The following is a 7,636-nucleotide window of genomic DNA, read 5'->3' on the forward strand; positions in this document are numbered from 1 at the left end:
CATCTCCTGAGTCTTGACCTTGTAACTTGCCATGGTCAACAGTAAAAGTGTTACAAATGGAAATTCGATGATGGCTTCCACCCTGAGACTGCCTTCTCTTTCTGCTTTGTGAAGCTGATTTTTCTTTAAAGTGTGTGTGTGTGTGTGCGCGCGCACGCACGCACGCGCGCATGCATGTATGCATGCCAGAGAGAATGTTAAGTCCCCTGGAGCTGGAGTTACAGGCAGTTGTAAAACACTTAGGTCCTCAGCAAGCACTCTTAACCACTGGGGCATCTCTCCAGCCCTGCTTTCTGCATTACAGATCTGAGAACACCAAGTGAAATGGAGTGTGTGACATCGTGCCCAGTCTCCTGGAGGATAGGGGACCATATGGAATAGAAACGACTCATCCCGATCGAATGCCACACCAAGATCAACCAGCCTGTTTCTAGACACACGTGTGAAGCCATTTGGACAACGTCTGCAGTAAAGTTGACCAGATCATAAGAACTGTGTACATGAGAGTCATGGATGTAGCTCAATGATAGGGCATGTGCTTGGCTACCTGAGACTCTGGGTCTCATCCCCAGCACTGTGTGTGTGTGTGTGTGCCAAGAAGATGGGACCATGGGACCAAGATGACCAATGTGAGCTAGTGCCCATGAGCCAAAGAGTGAGAAACAGAATACACATGTAGTTTCCGTCCTTTTGGTGTGCGGTTTCATAGGTTCTGGTGACTCTCTCTCAGGCACTGTCAGTTACCTATCTCATTGCTTGAGAGAGGCAACTTGAAGCAGGAAAGCTGTGCCTTGGCTCACAGTTTGAGGCTCCAGTCCATGCTGATGGAGAATGGCACCCGGGCAGCCTGTCACGTGACAGACACGGTCAAGGAACAGAATCGCCAACGCTCTCAGTTCTCTCTCTTTTCATTTAGCCCAGGACCCCAGCACACGGAATGGTGCTGCCCACATCATTATCCTAGTCTGGTCACAGGCTTGCCCACACGCTTGCCTCCTGGGCGGCTCTAGATTCTGTTTAGTTGACAGTTAATTGTGCCACTGGGAAAGAGGTCAGCTTAGCAAATGACACCTGCCTGATTGAACCGGCTCCTGTATGTCCCCACCCTTCCATATTTGTGTGACATTCAGAATATGTAGAGGGGACATTTGGGATCATCCCGATTCCCGAGGCCTGGTCTGCTTCTTCTGTGTTTTACTTTCCACGCATTGAACCTCTGTGAGGTATTTCCACATTCCCACTCAGACGGGGGCAGGGTTGGCTGTCTGCATGGAAACCCCAAACCCCTCAGAGTCCCCGCTGGGAGATGAGACTCCAAGCCTGGGCAGTGCTCAGCAGTCTGGCTTTCCAGGGATGGGCCATCTATCATCCCCATCCTTGACTCTGTGACAGACCTAATGGAGCCCCAGAAGAGTGGCCTTCCTCCCCCTGCTCGCACTTGGTCTCCACAGACAATAGGTATAAGATAATCGAGTTAATCTTGTTTTTAAAGATTCGTTTTTATTTGTGGTGTGTGTGCCGTGTGTGTTATATGCACGGATCCCTCAAAGGCCACAGAGAAACTCCTGGAGCTGGAGTTACGGGTGGCTGTGTATGAACTCAGGTCCTCTGTAAGAGCACCAAGCAATCTTAGTCATGGAGCCATCTTTCCAGGCCCTAATCTTATTGCTGAGATCTTCTGAGTGCAGAAAATGAGAATCACTGACGTAAGGGGCAGGTGCAAGCTAGGGCTCATTAGCAATTATCTGCATCATCTAAAACTGCCGGTTAGCATAGCTGAGTGATAAGATGTTATTATTGTCTATTTATTGAGACATATACAAGTATGTATACATACCTTTCCCCTGTCTCCATTAAAGAATTCTTCCTCCTCCTCTTCCTCTTCCCCTTCCTCCTCTGAGGCCTGGCTGCCTTGTATAGCTGAGGCTATCCTTGGGTGCCTCCTGCCTCCCAGACCTGGGATGGCTACCACACCCAGCTCATCTCTCTTTGACTTCTTTGGGCTTTCTGTTGAATCAGAGAGTACAGAAAATCACCTTGAAGACACACTCACAGGTGAGCTGTGCTTCCAGAGAGGGTTGGCTGAGAAACAAAGACTTAGATATGGGCAGGACCATCTCATGGACTGGGTTGTGAACTGAATACAAGGGAAGAAACAAGCTAAGTGTGGCCATTCCTCTCTCTCTCTCTCTCTCTCTCTCTCTCTCTCTCTCTCTCTCTCTCTCTCTCTCTCTCCCTCCCTCCCTCCCTCCCTCCCTCTGCTTCCTGACTGCGGGTGAGTCACATTCTGGCACCATGCTGTCCCCACCATGATGGTTTGTGTCCTCGAACTGGGAACCAACTTAAACCCTTCCTTCCTTGAGTTACCTTTATGGCCGTAATGAGAATGGTTCCTGAGGTCCATATATATTGCCATTTTCAGACATATTAGTCTGCTGAAGATCAAGATAGGGACAAGAGGGTGCAGAACCCAGGCATTTAGCATCACAGCTTCCTGCTGCTCTGCAAGGCCTGAAAGGTCTTTGAGCAAATAAAAGAGGAAGGTCAAAGGGCAAGGTAGGAAAAAAAGAGTTTCATAAAATTATATTGTTTCATATGTATTTGTTGTGTTTGTGTGTCTATGTACGTATACAACTGTATAATGGTGTCTGTGTGTATGTGTGTGAGAGAGAGAGAAAGAGACAGAGAGACAGAGAGACAGAGACAGAGAGAGAGACAGAGAGAGAAAGACTCCTTCTCTGTGAGTCCCAAGGATTGAACCCAGGTCACCAGGCTTGATGGCATTTTTTCCCCCACAGATCCATCCATTTCACTAGCCCTAAAAAAATTTTTTTTTCTCTTTTGGAGAAAGAGTCTTGCTTTATAGCACTGGCTAACCTGAAACTTCCTGTGCAGATCAGGCTGGCCTCAAACTCACAAAGATCTGGTTGCCTCTGTCCCCCATTGCCACATCCATCCATCCTAAAAGAAGGTTCTGGACAAGTCCTGGAGACTGCACGGCCTTGCAAATGCACACTGAAAAGTGCTTAGTCGCAGTGACCCAAGGTGATGAGGGTAAATGTTCTCCCCTAGACATTATCACCACCATCTTTTCCAAAAGCAGAATTGCCACATGGTATTGGTGGCTGTCTGCGGGGGACACCTGCTGGCTCTCAGAAATCCTGAGAAGAGTGTTGACTCTGGTGCGTGATTGCTACCACCTTCTTTTCCATCTGAGTTTTGCATTTCTGTAACCTGAGCACAGCATTTGAGACCTGTGACCCTGTGTTCATTGTGTCCTCCCACACCCTGCTCAAGCGCGGACTCCTTCCTTCACAGGGGACCACAGGAAAGAGGAACCCTTATTCAGCGCTGGTGGGAATGTCAACTGCAGCTACCACAGCAGAAGTGGGCGTGTTTTGGTTCCTCAAAACAGAAGCGACAGAACTACCATACGACACTGCCAGACTATTTTTTTTTCAATATATATTTTTTGTATTGATTCCTTGAGAACTTCACACATGCATTCAATGTATTTTGATCATATTCTCCTCTCCCCTCAAGACTTAGTTAGGGTCTTATTGCTGCAAGAAACCACGGCCAAAAAGCAAGCTGGAGAGGAAAGGGTTTCTTTGACTTACACTTCCACATCATAGTGGTTCATTAGAGGAAGCCGGAACAGGAACTCAAACAGGACAAGAACATGGAGGCAGGAGCTGATGCAGAGGCCAAGGAGGGGTGCTGCTTACTGGCTTGCTACACATGGCTTGCTCAGCCTGCTTTCTTAAAGAATTCAGGACCACCAGCCCAGGGATAGTACCACCCACAATGGGCTGGGCCCTCCCCATCAATTACTAAAAAAAATGCCTTACAAGCTTGTCTACAACCCAATCTGGTGGAGACGTTTTCTTAACTAAGGTTCCCCTTCTCAAATGACTATAGCTTGTGTCAAGTTAACATTAAAGTATCCACCCTCACGCTCCACTTCCTCCCAGTCTCTCTCTCTCTCTCTGTCTTTCTCTCTTTTCCGCCTCCTCCTCCTCCTCCTCCTCCTTCACTACCCGCTGAGTCTACTTTGAGCCAACCATACACTCCTGGGTCCGAGTCTGTTCATCCTGTTAAGGTTAAGGTCACAGTCTTAAAACTGGGTTTTCCTCCCTCAGAAGCCATCAACTGCCAGGGCTCCTCAGCTAGGGGTGAGGGTGTGTGTGTGTGTGTGTGTGTGTGTGAGAGAGAGAGAGAGAGAGAGAGAGAGAGAGAGAGAGAAACTTCCTTTGTCACTGAGGAGTAAAAGGCACACAGTTGCCTTTTGTGGCAGAATTAAAGGTTCCATGGGACAAATGGCTCCTCAAGGTTGCCATAGCACCGGGCAGTGGTGGCACACCCCTTTAATTCCAGCACTTGGGAGGCAGAGGCAGGCAGATTTCTGAGTTGAAGGCCAGCCTGGTTTACAGAGTGAGTTCCAGGACAGTCAGGGCTACACAGAGAAACCCTGTCTCAAAAAAAAAAAAAAAAAAAAAAAAAAAAAGCTTGTCATAGTAAGGATACAACTGAAGGTGACAGAGGCGTCATTGTAAGCAGAGCGTGCAGACCACACAGTGAAAGCACAGCACACCAGCTCAAGAAAGGCACCTTCCAGACTGTGATCATGCCCCGCCCATTCCTCCTCTTCCTCAGCCTCCAAATACTGGGGTGTTCCTTGACGATCCCCTTTATTTTATACCACATATGAAGTCCATCAGCGCATTCTCAGGCTGTGAGACGTTTCAAACTCACCAGCCAGGTGATCTCAGCACTCGTGAGGGAGGTGCACATGGATTTCTGTGAGTTCGAGGCCAGCTTAGTATAAAAAAAGAGTTCTGGACCAGGAAGGCTACTAGAGAGACTTTTTTTTTTTTTTTTTTTTTTTAGATTTATTTATTTACTATATGTAAGTACACTGTAGTTGTCTTCAGACACTCCAGAAGAGGGAGTCAGGTCTTGTTACGGATGGTTGTGAGCCACCATGTGGTTGCTGGGATTTGAACTCCGGACTTTTGGAAGAGCAGTTGGGTGCTCTTACCCACTGAGCCATCTCACCAGCCCTAGAGACTCTTAAAACATAAGAATAGCCAGGCAGTGGTGGCACATGCCTTTAATCCCAGCACTTGGGAGGCAGAGGCAGGCGGATTTCTGAGTTCGAGGCTAGCCTGGTCTACAAAGTGAGTTCCAGGACAGCCAGGGCTACACAGAGAAACCCTGTCTCAAAAAAACAAAAACAAACAAACAAACAAACAAACATAAGAATAACAGTAATAATATAGCATCCAGAGGGGATGAGGACAGGACTCAGTGGTAAAGTGTCTACTGTGTAATCATGAAGACTTGAGTTCAGATCCCAGCACCCACATTAATATCCAGGCAGGGTGGCATGCCTATGATTTAGCACTGGGAGGTAGACACAGGAGGATGCCTAGTCAGGAACTCATTGGTCAGCCAGAAGAGCTGAATGATGAACTCTGGGTTGAATTAGAGACAAGAGACCCAGTCTCTAAAAGTAAGATGCAGAGCAACCAAGGAAAATAGCCAAGGCTGACATCTCTCTCTCTCTCTCTCTCTCTCTCTCTCTCTCTCTCTCTCTCTCTCTCTCTATCTCTATCTCTATCTCTATCTCTTTCTCTTTCTCTGCACCCATGCACTTGTAAAATGTAAGTTTTATTTTCCTGAAGTATTTGTTGTGTCTGAGACTTACTGCCTCCATCTGCTAACCTAGGCCTACTCCTGGAAGCTTCTAGCCTCCATATAATCTAGGCCTGGAATGTTTTCAGCCACTGAGGCTTACTGCTGAATAAACTCAACTTTCTTGTTCTTTCTGATCTCTGCCTGGCTGGTTCAACTCAGCTGTTCTGACTCAAACTCCTCCACAAGCTCCACTCTAATTGACTCAGTCTGGCTTCTAGTTTCTCCTGAATTGTTCTGCCTGGCCTCAATCTAACTCTGCCAATCTGTTCTAGTCTTCTCTTTCTCATTCTCTGGCTCATTCTGTCTTCACCTGTGTCTACTTTGTTATCTCTCTGTCTCACTATTTCTATCTGTCTCATTATAACTGTCCCAGTAAAACTGCCCCCTTCCCTCCCTCTCTCCTCTTTTTCTACCCTGGTCCTTAAATAGTTCCCCTTTCCTCTCTGTTCTCATGAAAGTTGGGCATATCCTAGTCTGTTAAATCTTTCTCTGACTCATCACTTTGTCTGCCACTCAACTAGACATCACTTTCAAACATGGGTGCTTCCTTCTTCAAACTAACTTTACCTTCACTGTTTGGGATTAAATGTGTGTACTAAGGGCATGTCTGAATTCCAGCCAGAGGGATTAAAGGTATTTGCTAAGGACTGAGTCACACAACAACTAGAAACAGTTTTGGTTTTCAGGGTTCACAGTGTGATCAAATATCCTGCAACACACACACACACACACACACAATAGATAAATAAATCAAATAAAAGATGGCTCACGAGGTAAAGGCACTTGCTGTCAAGACTTAACAATCTGGGGCTGGTGAGATGGCTCACTGGGTAAGAGCACTGACTGTTCTTCCAAAGGTCCTGAATTCAAATTCCAGCAACCACATGATGGTTCACAACCACCCATAATGAGATCTAATGCCCTCTTCTGGTGCATCTGAAGACAGCTACAGTGTACTTATAGTAATAAATAAAACTTTGGGTCTGAGCAAGCAGGGCCAACTGGAGCGAGCAGGGGTTCTAAAATTCAATATCCAACTACATGTAGACTCACAACCATCTGTACAGCTACAGTGTACTCACATACATAAAATAAATAAATAAATCTTTAAAAAAAAAAAAGACTTAACAATCTGAGTTTGAACTGTGGGGTCCACATGCTGAAAGAAGAGAACTGACTTTCAGAAGTTATCCTCTGACCTCAAGCATAGAGTGGCATGTCCCTCAAATAATAAGTACACCTTTTAACAAACAGAAAAAAATAGTTGAATTTTTAAAAAAATGTTTAAAATGTTAAAATGTTTAAAAAAAATGAATTCCCCCAGGCTCCCTCCATCCTGCTTTAAACTGCTGCTCGATGTCCCCTGGGCAGAGCTTTCTGAGTGTCATTGGTTACCTTTTCCTTGTCTAAACAAAAAGCAACTGACAGTAGTCTATGGTGGAAAACCATTATTTTGGTTTATGGTTCCAGAGGAATTTCAGTCTATCCTGGTGGGAATTGTGGCTGTTGAGACAGGGTCTACTATGTGGACCTGGCTAGCCTGGGCCGCACAGTGTAGACTAGACTGGTCTCAAACTCACAGAGATCTGCCTGTCTCTGCCTACGGAGAGTTGGGGTGAAAAACATGGGCTGCTATGCCTCAGCCAACTTTTTAATGTTTGGTTGGTTGGTTGGTTGGTTGGTTGGTTGTTTGGTTGGTTAATTTAGACAAAAGCTCCCCCTGGCCTGAAGCTTCCCATGCAGACTGGGCTGGCAAGTGAGCCCTAAGACTCCTCTAGTCTTCACTTCCTAGCCCTGGGATCACAAGCCTGCACCACCAACCCAGCTTTTTTACATAGGTCCTGGGGACTGAATTCCGGTTCTCATGCTTGTCTGGCAAGTGCTTTACCAACGAAGTCCTCTCTCCAGCCCACAAATGGCCTTTTAAAGGTGTACT

This window comes from Mus caroli, unplaced genomic scaffold (assembly GCF_978045245.1).
Source record: "Mus caroli unplaced genomic scaffold, Mus_caroli_1 scaffold_13, whole genome shotgun sequence".
Taxonomy (NCBI): domain Eukaryota; kingdom Metazoa; phylum Chordata; class Mammalia; order Rodentia; family Muridae; genus Mus; species Mus caroli.